Source organism: Eschrichtius robustus, chromosome 16, assembly GCF_028021215.1.
Source record: "Eschrichtius robustus isolate mEscRob2 chromosome 16, mEscRob2.pri, whole genome shotgun sequence".
NCBI lineage: Eukaryota > Metazoa > Chordata > Mammalia > Artiodactyla > Eschrichtiidae > Eschrichtius > Eschrichtius robustus.
The window spans coordinates 69238856-69258185 of NC_090839.1; positions in this window are offsets into that span (position 1 = coordinate 69238856).

The window sequence follows — 19330 nt, forward strand, 5'->3', positions numbered from 1 at the left end:
ATTTTTCACTAGTTTGAATAACTTCAGTACACTCTGGAGCATAGGGGCTGTCCTAGATTGTTTGGCACCTGGCTCTGGGGTCATTAGGGCAGGTGTATAGTGGTCCAGGGTGTGAGAACTCAATAATGGAGGTGGTTAGAAGTGTAGACTCTGGGTTGGTTGGTTTGTATTTGAAAAGTGCGTCCAAGGAGGAGGACACTCCCCCAGGAGGGTGGGTGATGAGGAAGGCAGGAGGCCAAGGCAAGGTGACTCAGGACTCAGCAGATTATTCGGTTGTCTAGAACAAGGTGTGTCCAGCACAGGCATGCAGGGCAGATGTTAAAGCATCAAGTTGCTGGAGCTAGAAGCATGGCCCGTATAGTCCCTGGATCCAACCATAACTTGATTTTGGTCTTTGTCACTCACATGAGCCAATAAATTCCCTGCTCTTTTGCTGAAGCTAGTCTTAGTGTTGTCGGTGGCAAACAAAAAAGAATCACATAGCTTAAAGGCTGGTTCAGGACTAAGAAATCAGATGTCTTAATATTCAGGCCAGTGTTCCTTCCAGCACCTCTGAGAGGGCTCAACTGTGTCTGAAATACATGCCATGTGTGCCCTGGGTTGCAAGAAACAGTGGATGACATGACTCAGTGGAGATCATGACAACATCTGGGTGATCAATCACAGCTTCCCATCACCGCCTGATGGGAGAACAGAGGAGTGGTGATGTGCTCAGCGAGGACAGTGAGCCCTTCAGCAGAGCCTTGGTACCTACAGCTTCATTCTCTTCTCCCCAGGATGACCAGGTAAATTTCAGAAATGTGCACCTGTTCTGTCCTCAGAAGATGGTCTTTGCGCATAAAGAGACCACTCGAGGCCCTGTAAGTGAAGGCTAGTACAGCTGAGTCAAAGTCTGAGAATTTGAGGAACGAATGTCCTCAGATGGAGAGGGTTCATGGGCGTGGACTGACAGAGCAAATGCCGTGGGGCTGTGATGACATTGCAGTTAAAAAGTCCTTTCCCGTCCTTCAGGGTCTGCTACCAAAACAAAACAGATACTCAGCCTCTCCAGCGGGCATCTTCCAGGGCCAGAAGTTCTTTGAACATAGGAGAAAGAGGGCAACATCACATTGTGTTGGTTGCACAAGGGTCTGACAGCTGTAACCAAGACTCCAAATAATTGTGGCTCTAACAAGATGAAAGTTTGGTTTTCTCTCTCAGGAAAAAGTCCCAGCTATTGTGCCGGCTCATTCTGTAAAGTCATCAGGAGTGCAGGGTCTTCCCATCTTGTTGGTCTGCCACCCCCACTGTCCCCATCTGCAGGTTCCAAGATGGCCACCACATCCGAAGTCCAGACATCAGGAAGCGGGAGAAGAGGAAGGGGAGGGTGCACTTCTTAATTTTTAAGAGCACAGTACGGAAGTTGTTCACATCCCATTGGCCAGAACTTAGTCCCATGTGGTCATTATTCTAGACAGCCCCGTGCCCAGCTAAAAATCGGGGCTCTGTTCCTATAGAATTGGGTTTCTCAATCTCAGCACTGCTGACATTCTGAGGCAGATAATTCTGTGTTATGGGGGCTGTCCTGTGCATTATAGGATGGTCAGCAATGTCCCTGGCCTCTACCCACTAGATGCCAGTAGCATTCCTCCTCCAAGTTGTGACAACGCAAAACCTCAGATATTGCCCAGTGTCTCCTTGGAGACAAACTTGTCCCTGCTTGAGAGCCACAGCTATAGAAGAAGGGGACAGCAGATGCTGGGGGCAGCTAGTCATCTCTTCCACATATTAGTCTACAGTTTTCATTTCTTTCCTCCTCACAGGCAGAAGGTGGTAGTTAGGAGCACAACCGAAGAAGGCAAGTGGACCTGAATTCAAATTCTACCTGTGAGACGATGAACCTCAGTTTTCTCATGAGGAAAGACGGGCTGGGGGCTGGGTGCATTAAAATAAGATGATAAATAGCAAGCACTCAGCATGATGCCTATCACATAATATACACTCAAAAATACTAGCTGATAATGTGCAGGCTGGTTTTGTTGGGTGATGGTGGAGGAGTCTGGGTGACCTTTTCCGGTGGGAAAGGATGAGGGAGGTTGTACAAGATGAGAGAGGCTGATGGCGATCACTCCTTGATGGGGAACCAAAGAATAGTGAGGAGCCCGGTGATGGTTAGACGGTGAACAGCAAGGACATAAACACTTTCTTATATAGAAGACAGAACTGAGACTAGGTCCCTGAATTCCATGCTAGTGTTTTCTTCTCTGTCATTACAATGTGACTTTGGGTAACAACGGTGCAGACGTTGGTTCTAGGCTGATTATTCTCCTGCATGCAGCCCTGACTGACCTTCTATATCAGGATTAGGTTCAGCTGCAAAAAAACAGTAAATCCAATTAATGGTGGCTTATAAAGATAAAGCATTGTCTCTCATATGATAAAATTCTGGGGACAGGTGTCCAGGGTTGGTATGACAGCTTGGCAATATCAGCAGAGATCCAGGTTCCTCTGGCTTTCTGCCCCACCATTGTTAACATGTGCCTTTCAATCTCAAGGTCATCCCATGGTCACAAATGGTTGCTCCTCTCCTCTCCATGTGCCAATTCGCAGAAAGGAAGAAAGAGACAGGAGCAAAACCATGACCTTCATCTAAGTCAGCCCCGTTTTTAGGGAGCTGTAACAGAAACCCTACCGAACAACTTCTACTTCCATCTCATTGTTTGGAATTCTGTCTTAAAAGGAGTCTGGGAAATGTAGTTTTTTAGCTGGGCATGGCACGTCTCCCAAAGAACTCCCAATTAGAGTTCTTTTAGAAGGAACAAGGGGTGAATCAATACTGTGTAGGCAACTAGAATTTCTGCTTCAGAGTCTGTGAGTGACTGGAGGAGAGGGTGATGGAAAGGGGGAATGAGAGAAAGAGAGAGAGAGAAAGAAACAGAGGAGGAGAGAGAAAATAACTGCTGAGTCCAATTCTGAAGGGAGGGATCTGTCCTAGGAACTGGGTTTTGGAGACTGGGCAGAATTTTGACAAATACAATGTAAATTAGGGTTCTTTGTAGGATTCCAGCTAACATTAGAAAAAAGGCAATTTGTTAGAAAGCTATAAGGACGTCTAAAGAATTATTTTTAAAAAGCGGGAGATGGGGGAATACATGTAGAACTTTAGGTGGAACTGATCAAGAGTCCTGTCAGTTTGAACCATCTTGCTGTGGTTGGTGGTATGTTCCTCTTCTCAAGATCCTAAGTCTCAGGAGAGAGCATCCTATTGGCTTTACTTGGATCACGTGACTGGGAGCCGGCCCCACAAATGGGGGAAAAGGACTCCCCTAGAGGAATTAGTGGTGGTGTACCAGATGAAGGAAGAGTTAGGCATCCCAGGGCCAGCACCACTAGTGTCCACTGGCAGGAGTGATGGGAAGAGACTACTCCAGATAAGCAAGGGCAGGAATAAAGGCACAAAAGCTGGAGAGCAGTGGACACCTTCAAGGAACATCCAGTTGGCCAGTAGAACAAGCAAGAAGGGGAGACAAGGCTAGTGGGGTGGGTTGAAGCCAGATTCTAGAGATCTTTGATTACCAGGCTAAGGAATGTATGTTTTTATCAGGTGGATCATGGGGGTGCTATTGAAAGTTTTTGTATAATAGGATAAAGCCATCAGGTCTGACCCATGCTATAAAGACTGGTCTAAACTGTCACATACGTGTGGGGAAAAGCAAGGGTCTCTCTGGGTCTCAGACACTGGATTCAGGGACTTTTATGTCACCAGGTCTCTCTTTCTCCCTCTATCCCTCCTTTCCTCCTCACTGCTTCTCTCTTGTGACCTCATTTTCCCAGATCACCATCTTCCTCACATGGCTGAGCTCCTCAACGCCACTCCTGTTACCTGCCTCCACTCACAGCTCAGCTTCACCCCTGCGGGGCACTGAGCCTTGCTCCCTCCTGTTCTAAGTAGAAAAATCCAGAGAAGACCCCTGATTGGCTTAGCTTAGGTCAGCTGATGCCACCAGGCCATCAATGTGGGCCAAGGGAATGGACCTGAGAAGAGAGGGCAGCTCCCATTCAATGAGGCAGGGAGCCACAGGCCATGCCAGGCTGCCACCATCTCAGCTGGTATTCCAGAGGCAAGACAGAGCTTCTCCCTCCTGGTAAAATCTTGGAGAACCAACTGATTGGCCAGGGAAGGTCACATGCCTTCTCTTGAACCAACCACAGTGGCCGGGAAGATAGGACACACCACAGCTGTCCCTGCAGGACGGTGAGCTACCTGGGTACAGAAGCCATGTCACCTCCCTCCCTCTGCAGCCTTTTCACGGGGCATGACACAGAGTAAGCACCTTACCTGGCGAGGACCCAGGTGTCAGCTCCCCTCAGCCCCACTGTGCTCCCTCCATCCGGGCCCTGAGTCAGAGCCCATGCCCTACACCAGTTTCCATAGAAATCTGATCACACCAAGAATATGGAGATGATGGACTTCACCAAGGAGTTGTGGGATGTTAGGGAAGAGCGGTCACATAAGCCAGCCACATCGTGTCCCCCTAGACATCCATAGTGGGCACTTCTGTTTTCCCAAGTTCTTCAGCGGGGAAACTTCTGAGCACACACTTTCCCTCCACTTTCCACGCCCTGCTCCCAGCCTTCGTGTCTGCTCCTCTTGGATTTCCATTCCAATTCTTCATCCCTTTAGTGTGGGGAGCAATTCAGTTTCTCCATCCAAATCCACAGCCAAACACGTAAGATGATACTAAACAAAACAGAGGCTCCTCGGTGGATAAGACCCTTCACCTTGGAAGGTACCTTAGGGAGACAGGTTTTGTTATTTGAGCATGGCCTTTGGGGGGAAGGGCAGAGTGTGGTCTCATCCCAAAACATCAGTGTATTTTATCTACATAAATATAATTTTTTCCAAATAGATATATTTCCTATATAAATAGAGGAAAATAAAGATGAATTTTCCACAGCTCCTGAGACTTTAACAAATAGCATTCCCCACATGCCAGACACTGTTCACAAATACTAACTCATTTAATTTATCAAAACATTCTATTTGTAGGTGACTGAGGCCCAGAGAGGTTGTGACTGAGGCCCAGAGAAGTGAAGTAACTTGCCCAAGTTCACCCAGCTAGCAAATGGGAGAGCTGAGATTCAAACCCTGGCAGTCTGGCTCCAGAGTCTATATGTCATCTTTTCATCATTCTAGAGAGATGACTGACTAAATAGACTGTTCCTTCTGTGTCCCCTCTACACAGAGGCTTGCTCTCTCTTCAGGTGGCTTTGCATTTTGAGTGATGTACAAATTAAGTTAGGAATCCGATTAGAGAGGCCTATTAAACATACAAAATAGAGATGGCCCTGTCTCCTGGGCAGTGGCTCCTCATGGCTGCTCCCAGAGAGTTATCAGAATTTGGGCACCTTAATGAAACAGCCCAGGATAGTGATGTTACGATGGGGAGGGCTCTGGTTTTGGAGTCAGCCAGCCTCGAGCAAGAATCTTCAATCTGCCAATTACTAGTCATGAGACTTGGGGCAAGCTACGTAAGTTGTCCAGGGCTCAGTTTTTGTATCTGTAAAATGGGGGTAATAACAGTCCACTGAGTAGTTGGGAGGCTGCTGAGATAATGCAAATCAAGTGCCTGGCACACAGGGACCCTCGATGAGCTCCGGTTCTTGGGATCGTTTCTTCCCTGAGACATGCATGGCACTCAGCCGTGAGTCTATTATTTTTCTGTAAACTGGATTGTAAGCCCCTCGAGAGTGGAGGCTGGATGTAATTAATCCCGTGTTTTTAGAGCCATACCAGCCTGTCAGGCACCAGAGCAGGTTGAAAAAAGTTACCAAACATTTCTTTAGCTCTGTCCCATCCCCTGCTGTAGGACTCCAGGCTACCAATTCCTTCACGACTTATAACCCAAATCCCGAGGCACATGTGCTCAGAACCCACACCTCTCACTTGTTATGTCAGTTCCTCCGTTTGCGTCTTTCTTTAGCGATGGGCTCTTGGAAGTAAATGGCTGAGTCAAGGCCATTGAACACATCACAACTCTTGATAGAAACTGACAAATTGTCTCCACAAAAGCTTTATGGATGAACCCACCCAATAGCAGTTATTTGTGGGCGTCCATTTCACACAACGTCTCCAACACCAGATCTTCCCATCTTTTACCTTTCTGCTTATGTGAAAGATGAAGCATGGAATTTTGCTGATGTTTTTATTCCCTTTACTTTGTTTTGGAGTCTGGGCATCATTTCCCATGGTTACTAGCCATGTGGTTTTCTTCAAGACACTTTTGAGCAGTGAGGGGACATGAAGCTTGGAGGACCACTTTGGGGCCTCGTTTTCAGGTTTCAAATCACCGTGCTCCCAATGCCAACCACAGGGCATGGGACAAGGCTGGCATTCATTTGTGTCTGTTGAAGGGCACTGAATCTCTTTGCAGTCAGCAAGGGTCTAACTAAGCTCTTACCGGGGGTTGGAAACCCTCCAGCTCTAGAAATCATACAAAACAAATTGCAAACTGTGAGTGGAATAAATATTTGAGCATCTCAGAGCCACGGTGGCTTTGATTGTTGAGCAAAGTGTCTTGCTGAGGGGCAAGTATCTAGATTGACAGATCACAGGCTGTGGAGCCCTTTTTGGGCTGGTCCCGCTGTGCTGTTTGGCAAGTCTGTCCCTAAAGACTCATTTGGAAGCTATAGAGCGAATGGTCCATGGTTACTGGGGAAAGCGCTGCCTCACAGCGTGTGTGTTGCATGCGACCTGCTGTGTGAGTCAGAGGCTTCTCAGCTGCAAGGAATCCAGAGGGACCAACATAAGCCAACCCTGACCACCAGCCAGTCTGCACCAAGCCATGCCCTCCATGACAGCCAGACCACCCATAAAATTACCCAGGAGACCCTCAGCCTGGTCCTGGAGATCAGCCCTGGTCTGGCCCCTGCCCTCCCTCCCAGCCCCATCTGCTGTTGTTTCCATTCCTGAGTCATGAGTGAAATTTCCCCCCTTCCTTGGCTATGAGCACAAGATTTGGACTCAGAGAGCTCTGCATTCAACTAGCGGCTTCACTGCCACATCCCAAATGCTGAGCACGGTGCCTGGCATGTCAGGAGAACTCAATAAATAGTTTAAAAACGAATGACTCCTTGCCGCTCAAAGTATGGTCCCTGGACCCGCGGCATAGGCGTAGCCCGGGAGCTTGTTAGAAATGCAGACTCTCAGGCCCTGCTCCAGCCCTGCTACAGCAGGATGTGCGTTGTAACAAGATCCCCAGGTAATTCATATGCACCTTCAAGTTTGAGAAGCACTGGCCTGATTTATAGACTTGTCCTGAAAATCAGTGACATCAGGTGTACATGTGCCTGGCAAAGAGCTTGGTTCATTACAGATGCTGAAATAATGAGTCATTTCCTTCATGTCCCTTCTGTGCTAGAATGTAAAATCTCTGAAGCCTGGAGCGATGTCTCATTTCTCTTAAGATCTCCAGTCAATTTTGGCACCTGGCTTCTTGTAGGTGCTCAGTAAATTTTTAAGTGCTGAAGACGTAGCATAGCTTAGTACAGCGACTTTTCAAACTTCAGGGTGCAACCCATTAGTGGGTGGGGAAATAAACTTAGTGGGTTGTAACCATTCAAAAAAATAATTAGAAGAGAATGGAAACGATCAAGGTATAACACACATAGTAAGGGTAAGTTTTGTTTTGTGAAATCTTGTTTTTGTTTTGTGTGGGCATGTGTGCGCATGTGGAGATGTACTGTGTCACTATGTAAAATGTATTTCTTTCTTCTTGGGGGGTCACGGTCTAACTTGGTAACATGAAGCCAAAGCATACTGGTTCTGTGTGTAGTTTCTGGAATCAGGTAGAGATGGACTGAAATCCCAGTTCTCCTGTTTACTGACTGTGTAACTTGGGGCAAGTTACTTAACCTCTCTGAGCCTCAGTTTCCTCATTTATAGATGAAGATAAGGATTGAGGCCATCTTATCGGATTGTTGCGAAGAGTAAATGAGGGGAGGGTTCATGTAAATTGGGTGGCATCATGCCTGGTACATTGCAAGTGTTCAATTATTGACATTGTCACCATTAGAACTAGAATTAGAAATTTCTAGACTTTTTTTTCTTGATAGAGAGTCAGGGAAACACTATGGCTCAATGGGAGATATACTTGGGCTGCAAGAGAGCTGTGAAATTTCCTCTGGTTCTGGGCAAACTCCAGGCTCAGGCAGCTAGAGAGGCTTCCTGCAGAAGGTAAAATTTGGGCTGTCCTACGAAGATGGATAAGAGGCAGGTGGGTGGATGGGCTTGTGCAGGCCCTTTCTGAAAGCCAGTGGGGCTGCGGGCAAAGGCCTGCAGTGTGGAGGCTCAGAGGCTCATGCCTCCCCTGGGCTGCCTGGAATTGATGGTAAGTATCACAACCAGTGGGGATATCCCTTTCTTTTTGGCTGGAATAAACCTGCCCAGTTGAGAGGAGGCTCTCTGGGCAGGGCTATTTTTATTTGGTGAGAAGCTTTTGTTGGGGCCAGGGTAAAAATGGCCTTCCATCTGCCCAGCTGAATTACTGGCATCCGCGTGCAGGAGGCAGGGTTGGGAAACCCAGCATGGATGCCTAGCAACTAGTTCTTTTTACTCTGTGCAAATCCTCTGGATGTGGGCTCCAGAAGTTCTTTTAAGTCAGACACCTGGAGCCAGGAGGGAAAGGAGCTTTCCCAAGAACAAACAGGTATCAACCTTGTACTTTTTAAATTGTGGCAAAATATATGTAACATAATATTTAACACGTTAACCATTTTTAAGGATACAATTCAGTGGTATTAAGTACATTCACAATGCTGTGCCACCGTCACCACTGTCCCTTTCCAGATCTTTGTCATCATCCCAAACGGAAACCTTGCATCCATTAAACACTAACTCTCCACCCCCAGTCCCTCTAATCCACTGTCTGTCCCTATGTATCTGCCTATTCTAAGTACCTCATATAAGTGGAATCATATAATATTTGTCCTTCTATGCCATTATTTCACTTAGCATAATGTTCTTTAAAAATTTTTAAGTCTAGACTTGTTTTTTGCTAACATTAATTTTATTCTACAACTTTAATATACTAACACAATGAATCCCACATCCCAGTCTAGCTCAGGAATACTTCTTGATTCTCTGGTTATCTATTCTCTGTTGTTCTTTTTTTTTTTTTCAAAGACTTTTTTTTGAAGCAGCTTTAGGTTCACAGCAAAATTGAGGGGAGCGTACAGAGACTTCCCACGTACCCTCTGCCCTCACACATGCGTAGTCCCCTCCGTTACGGACATCCCTGACGATAGTGGGACATTTGTTACAACAGATAAACCTACATTGCCACATTGTCACCCAAAGTCTATAGTTTACATTAGGGTTCACTCTTGGTGGTGTACATTCTATGGGTTTGGACATACGTGTAATGACATGTATCCATCATTATGGTATCATACAGAGTATTTTCACTGCCCCCAAAATCCTCTGTGCTCCACCTACTTATCTCCTGCCCTCACCCCTGGCAATCTTTTTACTGTCTCCATAGTTTTGCCTTTTCCAGAATATCATATAGATGGGGTCATAGGGTATGTAGACTTTTCAGACTGGCTTTTTTCACTTAGTAATATGCATTTAAGATTCCTCCATGTCTTTTCATGCTTTGATGGCTCATTGATTTTTAATGCCAAATCATATTCTATTGTCTGGATGGACCACAGATGATTTTTCCATTCACCTACTGAAGGTCATCTTGGTTGCCTTTGAGTTTTGGCAATTATGAATAAAGCTACTATAAACAACCATGTGCGGTTTTTCATGTGGGCATAAGTTTTCAGCTCCATTGGGTAAATACCAAGGAGAGTGATTGCTGAATTACCCGGTAAGAGCAAGTTTAGTTTGTAAGAAACTGCCAAACCACTTTCCAAAGTGTCTGCACTATTTTGTATTCCTGCCAGCAGTGAATGAGAGTTCCTGTAGCTTCACGTCCTCACCAGCATTTAGTGTTCTCAGAACTCTGGATTTTGGCCATTCTATTAAGTATGTAGTGATATCTCATTATGGTTTTAATTTGCATTTCCCTCATGACATATGACATGGAGCAAGCGTAATGTTTCCCCGGTTCATCCATGTTGCGGCACGTACCATCCCTCTCTATGGCTGAATAAAATTCTCAATTATTTTTAGTAGAAGAAATGAAGGAAGTACGACCTGGGTTTTTCAAAGTGCTTCAACAACTGCATGGGGAAAAATAAAAGTCACATTGTCTAATTTTCAGGATGGTGATATCCATCCTGGCCGTCCCTAACCAAGCTGTTTGGTGGCTCTAATACGCTTCCGGTTAAATTAGCTCTGCGGGGAAGAAGTGATTTGGTTTCTCCCCCTTTCACTGAGCTGGTAATTTGGAGCTGACAAATTGTGGTGGATTTGTACTGTGTCAACTTAGCTACAATGGGACTGCCTTTTTCAGAATTCCCTTCCCAGCGTGTCCCGGTTGGCATGAGCCACGGAGACATGTGTGTGAGACGCGGCAGGTGGAAGAGGGGCATCTTCTCCCTGTTGGGGGTGGGGGTGGAGCCCGCAGGCACCCCTCACAGCTGTCGCTCATCTGCAGCTCTCCTGGCTGGGCAGCAGCTGGGCCTGCAGTTCCTGCCTTTTTTTCCGGTTCTCCTCCTCCCGGCTCACATGTGTGTTACACTGCATGATGAAGAGCGCTGGCTGCTCCTGCAGGAACCCCCGAGACGTGGAGGCCGTGAGAGACCTCCAGGATCCCGTGTGTCCTCGAGGCTCCAGCTCAGCCTCGCAGGCTCCTGTCTGCCCTTGCCCTCCTCCCCTTCACATCCATGTCCTTTCCTACCTGCTCACCCTGTGGAGTCAGCTTCCAGCACAAGACACACAAACAATGGCCTCCCATAGCTGGACTGTGTGCCTAGCTCCCAGATCCCTGTATAAATCCCTTATGATACACATCCCTGGTGGTTTTGCTTCTCCGGAGCCCTGACTGATGTGCAGATTCCCAGACCTCTGTTAGCTCATTTAATGTTTACACTCAAGTCTGGATGTAGGCAGGGGAGGTGTCGTTACTCCATTTTACTGGAGAATAGATAGAGGCTTGAGCAATAGGCAAAATATACAAAGGTAGTTAAGTGGTGGGACCCGGTGAGGACAGGGGCTTTCTGACTCCCAGCCCAGCCTTCTTTCTGCTATGCTCTGGGGTTTTCTCTCACCTTGACCGGCCCACAGTCCCAAAGTTGAGGCTATGGAAACCCAATCCATCCACTTCTTCCTGTGTTTCTGTGTCATGCTCTGCAATGGCCAGATGGGCTTTCATATGGGAGAACAAGAGAAACCCGTGGTCAGTCATGGTGTGCAGCCCTGCTGGCCGGTTGGGGACTCGGAAGGATGGCTGAAGTGCCTGACATGCCCCCTGACCCCCTGCAGCCCTCTCCTTTGAAGAGGGTGGACATTTAACCCCTTTGCCTGATTCTTTGTTGACTTCCTTCCTGTTTCTGCTTCTCAAAGATGAACTGCTGCTCTGACTGGCCAGATAACAAGACACCGACTACTAGCGGCCAGAGTCACTGTTCATCGAAAGGTGTGGTGATCAGGGTTCTTTCTCCAGAGCAACAGAACCACAGGATGTGTGTAAAATGAATGAATGAGGGGGTTTTGTTGTTGCTGTTGTTGTTTTAAGGAATTGGCTTATGTGATTGTGGAGGCTGGCAAGTCCAAAACCTGCAGGTAAGGCAGGCAGACAAGAGACCCGGGGCAGAGGAGCTGATGCTTCAGTTCAAGTCCACAGGCAGCCTGTTCTGTCTTCTTTGGAGGAAGTCTCCAACTGATTGAATGAAGCCCACCCACATAGTAGAGGTGTGTTATTCAGGGTTCTCTAGAGAAACAGAACCAATATCTACCTATACATCTATCTATCATCTGTCTATCTATCTATCTATCTATCTATCTATCTATCTATCTATCCATCTATCTATCATCTACCTATCTATCTATCTTCTATCTATCATCTATCTATCTATCCTTCTATCTATCTATTATAAGGAACTGGCTCACATGGTTATGGAGGCTGACAAGTCCCGAGATTTGCAGGGTGAGTTGCAAGCGGCAGACCCAGGAAGAGCTGATGTTTCAGTCAGAGTCCGAAGGCAGGAAGAAAGCTGATGTCCCCGCTCAAAGGCAGTCAGGCAGGAAGAATTCTCTCTTACTTGAGGGAGGGTCAGCCTTTTTGTTCTATTCAGGCCCTCAAGGGATTGGCTGAGGTCCACCCATGTTAGAGAGGGCAACCGGCTTTACTCAGTCTACCAGTTCAAATGTTAATCTCATCCAGAGATACCCAGACTAATGTTCGACCAAAGGTCTGGGTACTAAGTTGACTCATAAAATTAACCATCATGAAAAGTGATGCTCGTATATTTTCTCTCTAGTCCGTGTGGGACTGGTAAACTGAGCCAGGCTTCCCTTAGGGCCCAGCCATCACTCCTTATACATGCTTATCTCATGTGGCAAATTTAAAAATGGCCCCAGAATAGTTTAGCATGCCACTCCTCAGGAGACGGAGTCTATGTCATCTTCCCTTGGCTCTGGGCTCTGTGACTACCTGATTCAAAGAATATGGCAGAAATGACTCAATGCCAGTTTCCAGGTCTAAGCCTCAAGAAACTTGAAGTTTTTACTTCCTATCTCTTAGGAGGCTTGTTCTTGGGATCCAGCCACCATGCTGTGAGGAAGTCCAAGCAGCCAGCGGAGACCCTCCCACCGAGGGGAGCCGACACCCCTGGCTCTCAGTACTGGCTGAGTGCCCAGCCAAGAGCTGACACCAACTTTCAAGCCAGGTGAGTGAGTCGCCTTGAAAGATCCTCAAGCCCCCAGTCAAGCCACTCCTGCTGATGCCACATGGAGCAGAGACGAACTGTGCCCACCTAGCAAAATAAATGATTGTTATTATTTTTTTTTAACATTTTTATTGGAGTATAATTGCTTTACAATGGTGTGCTAGTTTCTGCTTTATAACAAAGTGAATCAGCTATACATATACATATATCCCCATGTCTCCTCCCTCTTGCGTCTCCCTCCCACCCTCCCTACCCCACCCCTTTAGGTGGTCACAAAGCACCGAGCTGATCTCCCTGTGCTATGTGGCTGCTTCCCACTAGCTATCTATTTTACGTTTGGTAGTGTATATATGTCCATGCCACTCTCTCACTTTGCATGACTCTTTTTGAATTATGGTTTTCTCTGGGTATATGCCCAGTAGTGGGATTGCTGGGTCATATGGTAGTTCTGTTTTTAGTTTTTTAAGGAACCTCCATACTGTTCTCCATAGTGGCTGTATCAATTTACATTCCCACCAACAGTGCAAGGGTGTTCCCTTTTCTCCACACCCTCTCCAGCATTTATTGTTTGTAGATTTTTTGATGATGGCCATTCTGACTGGTGTGAGGTGATACCTCATTGTAGTTTTGATTTGCATTTCTCTAATGATTAGTGATGTTGAACTTCCTTTCATGTGTTTGTTGGCAATCTGTATGTCTTCTTTGGAGAAATGTCTATTTAGGTCTTCTGCCCATTTTTGGATTGGGTTGTTAGTTTTTTTGATATTGAGCTGCATGAGCTACCTGTATATTTTGGAGATTAATCCTTTGTCAGTTGCTTCTTTTGCAAATACTTTCTCCCATTCTGAGGGTTGTCTTTTCATCTTGTTTATGGTTTCCTTTGCTGTGCAAAAGCTTTTAAGTTTCATTAGGTCCCATTGGTTTATTTTTGTTTTTATTTCCATTTCTCTAGGAGGTGGGTCAGAAAGGATCTTGCTGTGATGTATGTCATAGAGTGTTCTGCCTATGCTTTCCTCTAAGAGTTTTATAGTGTCTGGCATTACATTTAGGTCTTTAATCGTTTTGAGTTTATTTTTGTGTATGGTGTTAGGGAGTGTTCTAATTTCATTCTTTTACACGTAGCTGTCCAGTTTTCCCAGCACCACTTATTGAAGAGGCTGTCTTTTCTCCATTGTATATTCTTGCCTCCTTTATCAAAGATAAGGTGACCATATGTGAGTGGGTTTATCTCTGGGCTTTCTATCCTGTTCCATTGATCTATATTTCTGTTTTTGTGCCAGTACCATATTGAATTGATTACTGTAACTTTGTAGTATAGTCTGAAGTCAGGGAGCCTGATTCCTCCAGCTCTGTTTTTCTTTCTCAATATTGCTTTGGCTATTCGGGGTCTTTTGTGTTTCCATACAAATTGTGAAATTTTTTGTTCTAGTTCTGTGAAAAATGCCATTGGTAGTTTGATAGGGATTGCATTGAGTCTGTAGATTGCTTTGGGTACTATAGTCATTTTCACAATGTTGATTCTTCCAATCCAAGAACATGGTATATCTCTCCATCTACTTGTATCATCTTCAGTTTCTTTCATCAGTGTCTTATAGTTTTCTGCATCCAGGTCTTTTGTCTCCTTAGGTAGGTTTATTCCTAGGTATTTTATTCTTTTTGTTGCAAAGGTAAATGGGAGTGTTTCCTTAATTTCTCTTTCAGATTTTTCATCATTAGTGTATAGGAATGCAAGAGATTTCTGTGCATTAATTTTATAGCCTGCTACTTTACCAAATTCATTGATTAGCTCTAGTAGTTTTCTGGCAGCATCTTTGGGATTCTCTATGTATAGTATCATGTCATCTGCAAACAGTGACAGTTTTACTTTTTCTTTTCCAATTTGGATTCCTTTTATTTATTTTCTTCTATGATTACTGTGGCTAAAATTTCCAAAACTATATTGAATCATAGTTGTGAGAGTGGGTAACCTTGTCTTGTTCCTGATCTTAGTGGAAACGGTTTCAGTTTTTCACCATTGAGAACAATGTTGGCTGTGGGTTTGTCATATATGGCCGTTATTATGTTGAGGTAAGTTCCCTCTATGGAAAGGGAACTCCATAGAGGGAACTTACTGGAGAATTTTTTATCATAAATGGGTGTTGAATTTTGTCAAAAGCTTTTTCTGCATCTGTTGAGATGATCATATGGTTTTTCTCCTTCAGTTTGTTAATATGGTTTACCACATTGATTGGTTTGCGTATATTGAAGAATCCTTGCATTCCTGGGATAAACCCCACTTGATCATGGTGTATGATCCTTTCAATGTGCTGTTGGATTCTGTTTGCTAGTATTTTGTTGAGGATTTTTGTTCATCAGTGATATTGGTCTGTAGTTTTCTTTTTTGTGACATCTTTGTCTGGTTTTGGTATCAGGGTGATGGTGGCCTTGTAGAATGAGTTTGGGAGTGTTCCTCCCTCTGCTATATTGTGGAAGAGTTTGAGAAGGATAGGTGTTAGCTCTTCTCTAAATGTTTGATAGAATTCACCCATGAATCCATTTGGTCCTGGGCTTTTGTTTGTTGGAAGACTTTTAATCACAGTTTCAATTTCAGTGCTTGTGATTGGTCTGTTTATATTTCCTATTTCTTCCTGGTTCAGTCTTGGAAGGTTGTGTTTTTCTAAGAATTTGTCCATTTCTTCCAGGTTGTCCATTTTACTGTCATATAGTTGCTTGTAGTAATCTCCATGATCCTTTGTATTTCTGCACTGTCAGTTGTTACTTCTCCTTTTTCATTTCTAATTCTATTGATTTGAGTCTTTTCCCTTTTTTTCCTTTTGAGTCTTGCTAAAGGTTTATCATTTTTGTTTACCTTCTCAAAGAACCAGCTTTTAGTTTTATTGATCTTAGCTATTGTTTCCTTCATTTCTTTTTCATTTATTTCTGATCTGATCTTTATGATTTCTTTCCTTCTGCTAACTTCGGGGGTTTTTTGTTCTTCTTTCTCTAATTGCTTTAGGTGTAAGGTTAGGTTGTTTATTTGAGATGTTTCTTGTTTCTTGAGGTAGGATTGTATTGCTATAAACTTCCTTCTTAGAACTGCTTTTGCTGCATCCCATAGGTTTTGGGTCGTCGTGTTTTCATTGTCATTTGTTTCTAGGTATTTTCTGATTTCCTCTTTGATTTCTTCAGTGATCACTTGGTTATTTAGTAGTGTATCGTTTAGCCTCCATGTGTTTGTATTTTTTACAGATTTTTTCCTGTAATTGATAACTAGTCTGTTATGGGTTTTTTATTGTAGGTCTTTTCCTTCTCTTGTGTTTCCTGCCTAGAGACGTTCCTTTAGCATTTGCTGTAAAGCTGGTTTGGTGGTTCTGAATTCTCTTAGCTTTTGCTTGTCTGTAAAGGTTTTAATTTCTGTGTCGAATCTGAATGAGATTCTTGCTGGGTAGAGTAACCTTGGTTGTAGGTTTTTCTCTTTCATCACTTTAAATATGTCCTGCTACTCCCTTCTGGCTTGCAGAGTTTCTGCTGAAAGATCAGTTGTTAACCTTATGGGAGTTCCCTTGTATGTTATTTGTTGCTTTTCCCTTGCTGCTTTTAATATTTTTTCTTTGTATTTAATTTTTGATAGTTTGATTAGTATGTGTCTTGGCATGTTTTTCCTTGGAGTTATCCTGTGTGGGACTCTCTGTGCTTCCTGGACTTGATTGACTATTTCCTTTCCTATATTAGGGAAGTTTTCAACTATAATCTCTTCAAATATTTTCTCAGGCCCTTTCTTTTTCTCTTCTTCTTCTGGGACCCCTATAATTTGAATACTGGTGCATTTAATGTTGTCCCAGAGGTCTCTGAGACTGTCCTCAATTCTTTTCATTCTTTTTTCTTTATTCAGCTCTGCAGTAGTTATTTCCACTATTTAATCTTCCAGGTCACTTATCCATTCTTCTGCCTCAGTTATTCTGCTATTGATCCTTTCTAGAGAATTTTTAATTTCATTTATTGTGTTGTTCATCATTGTTTATTTGCTCTTTAGCTCTTCTGGTTCCTTGTTAAATGTTTCTTGTATTTTCTCCATTCTATTTCCAAGATTTTGGATCAGATTTACTATCATTACTCTGAATTCTTTTTCAGGTAGACTGCCTATTTCCTCTTCATTTGTTTGGTCTGGTGGGTTTTTACCTTGCTCTTTCATCTGCTGTGTATTTCTCTGTCTTCTCATTTTGCTTAACTTACTGTGTTTGGGGTCTCCTTTCTGCAGGCTGAAGGTTCGTAGTTCCCGTTGTTTTTGGTGTCTGCCCCCACTGAGTAAGGTTGGTTCAGTGGGTTGTGTAGGCTTCCTGGTACAGGGGACTGGTGCCTATGTTCTGGTAGATGAGGCTGGAACTTGTCTTTCTGGTGGGCAGGACTGCGTCCAGTGGTGTGTTTTGGGGTGTCTGTGAACTTATTATGATTTTAGGCAGCCTCTCTGCTAATGGGTGGGGTTGTGTTCCTGTCTTGCTCGTTGTTTGGCATAGGGTGTCCAGCACTGTAGCTTGCTGCTCGTTGAGTGGAGCTGGGTCTTATCATTGAGATGGAGATCTCTGGGAGAGCTTTTGCCATTTGATATTACATGGGGCCGGGAGGTCTCTGGTGGACCAATGTCCTGAACTCGGCTCTCCCACCTCAGAGGCTCAGGCCTGACACCCAGCTGGAGCACCAAGACTCTGTCAACCACATGGCCAGGTACATGGGGAGTTTCTTGCCTTTTGGGAAGTCTGAGGTCTTCTGCCAGCGTTCAGTAGGTGTTCTGTAGGAGCTGTTCCACATGTAGATGTGTTTTTGATGTATTTGTGGGGAGGAAGGTGATTTCCACGTCTTACTCCTCCGCCATCTTGAAGCTCTCTCGATTGTCGCTTTTTGAACATTACTTTTCCGAGCGGTTTGTTATGCAGCAAAATTAACAGGAACGCCTGAGAAGGCTGTCTTTGGACTTCAGGAGAGATGGAAGGCTCCCAGCCTGGCTCCATGAGAGCTTTGCTGGGGGCTATCAGTCCAACCCATAATCAAGGGGCACTTTGACTCCCACTCTGCTATTGTTCCTTCAGTATTCAGCTCCCTTAGGAGGAGGGAATGTGTGTAGGGAATAATTAGAAAACTGGCAGGGTAGGAACAGTACATAGAGGATGCTTGCGCTCCACCCGTATCCCCTAGAATCCTTTTCACCTGTTCTGTAGACCAATCTTCCAGCCGCTGCAGGTGTTGCTGCTAATGGCTCACATGGAAAACCTTGTCCAAAGATTGCCGTGGATAACTGGAGCTGCCTTAGCCCCCTGGAGGCTCCTAGGAGTTAGGGTCCCCCTCACCACGTGGCTATAGCCAATGGCTGGCTGGTGTGGGGGTATAGGAGCCCAGTTCCTTACGTCAAAGCAGAACAAACTCTGGGATGCAACTTGGGTCTGGGGCTATCCATGAGGTCAGGCTGAGGCTAGGCTTCACCTTCTTGGTTAATTTCTTCCCAGTGCTATCTTGCTTGTCTTCCTCCCATCCAAGTTCTCCTGTGAGCACTCCCTCCATAAGTCACTTGCACATACATCCTTGTCTTAGGCTCTGCTTCTAGGAATGTGGCCTAACAGAGCACGAATTCTTGGGTGCCTGGAAATTATACCTCCTCGGTGCTGGTCTGGGGTCCTGTGTAGATGGTAGGTGATAAGAGCTCTTACCCATCCCTCCATGAACAGGTGTTTATTTTTTATTCCAACATGTCTATGTCAGCAGGTCTATGTCTATTTCATAAATCCCCCAGATCTTCATGCCCCTTAGATATTTCTATACTGATAGGATACAGGAAAAAAGGGAAACAAAGTGGGGAGGGGTTATGGCACCATATGGTGACTTCATCCTCCTATCACTCACCTAAGAGCATGACTGAGGGGTGGTTGGGGGAGTGGAAGCTGGAAGCAAGAGAAATATCATGATTTGCACGAACATTCCAGTGGGATAAAATTCCAACGTTGGGATTTGGACTTTGGGTCCAGCATGTTGGGAGCAAATTGTGAGATCCGTGGGTGGGCAATGTCTCTGTGATATTTTGACATGTTTAAGCTCCTGATTCACCTACAGTTAAAAAAAAAAAAAAAAACCCACCTGGCCTAGGGCTGGGGGGTTGGGGAGTGACGGCTAAGTGGTTTGGGTTTCATTTTGAGGGTAATTAAAATATTCTAAAAGTGATTATGGTGATAGTTGCACAAATCTGTGAATGTTTTAAAAGCCATTGAATTATACACTTTAAATGAATGAATTGTCTGGTGTGTTCTATAGACCAAATGTTTGTGTCTCCCTCCCCAAATTCATATGATGAAACCTAATTCACAAATACCTCAATGTGATGTTATTTGGAGGTAGAGTCTTCAGGAGGTGATTAGGTCATGAGGATGAAGCCCTCATGAATGGGATTAATGCCCTTATAAAAGAGACCCCAGAGAGCTTCCTTGCCTTTTCTACCACTTGAGGACACAGCAAGAAGTCAGTCATCCAACCAGGAAGCAGACCCTCA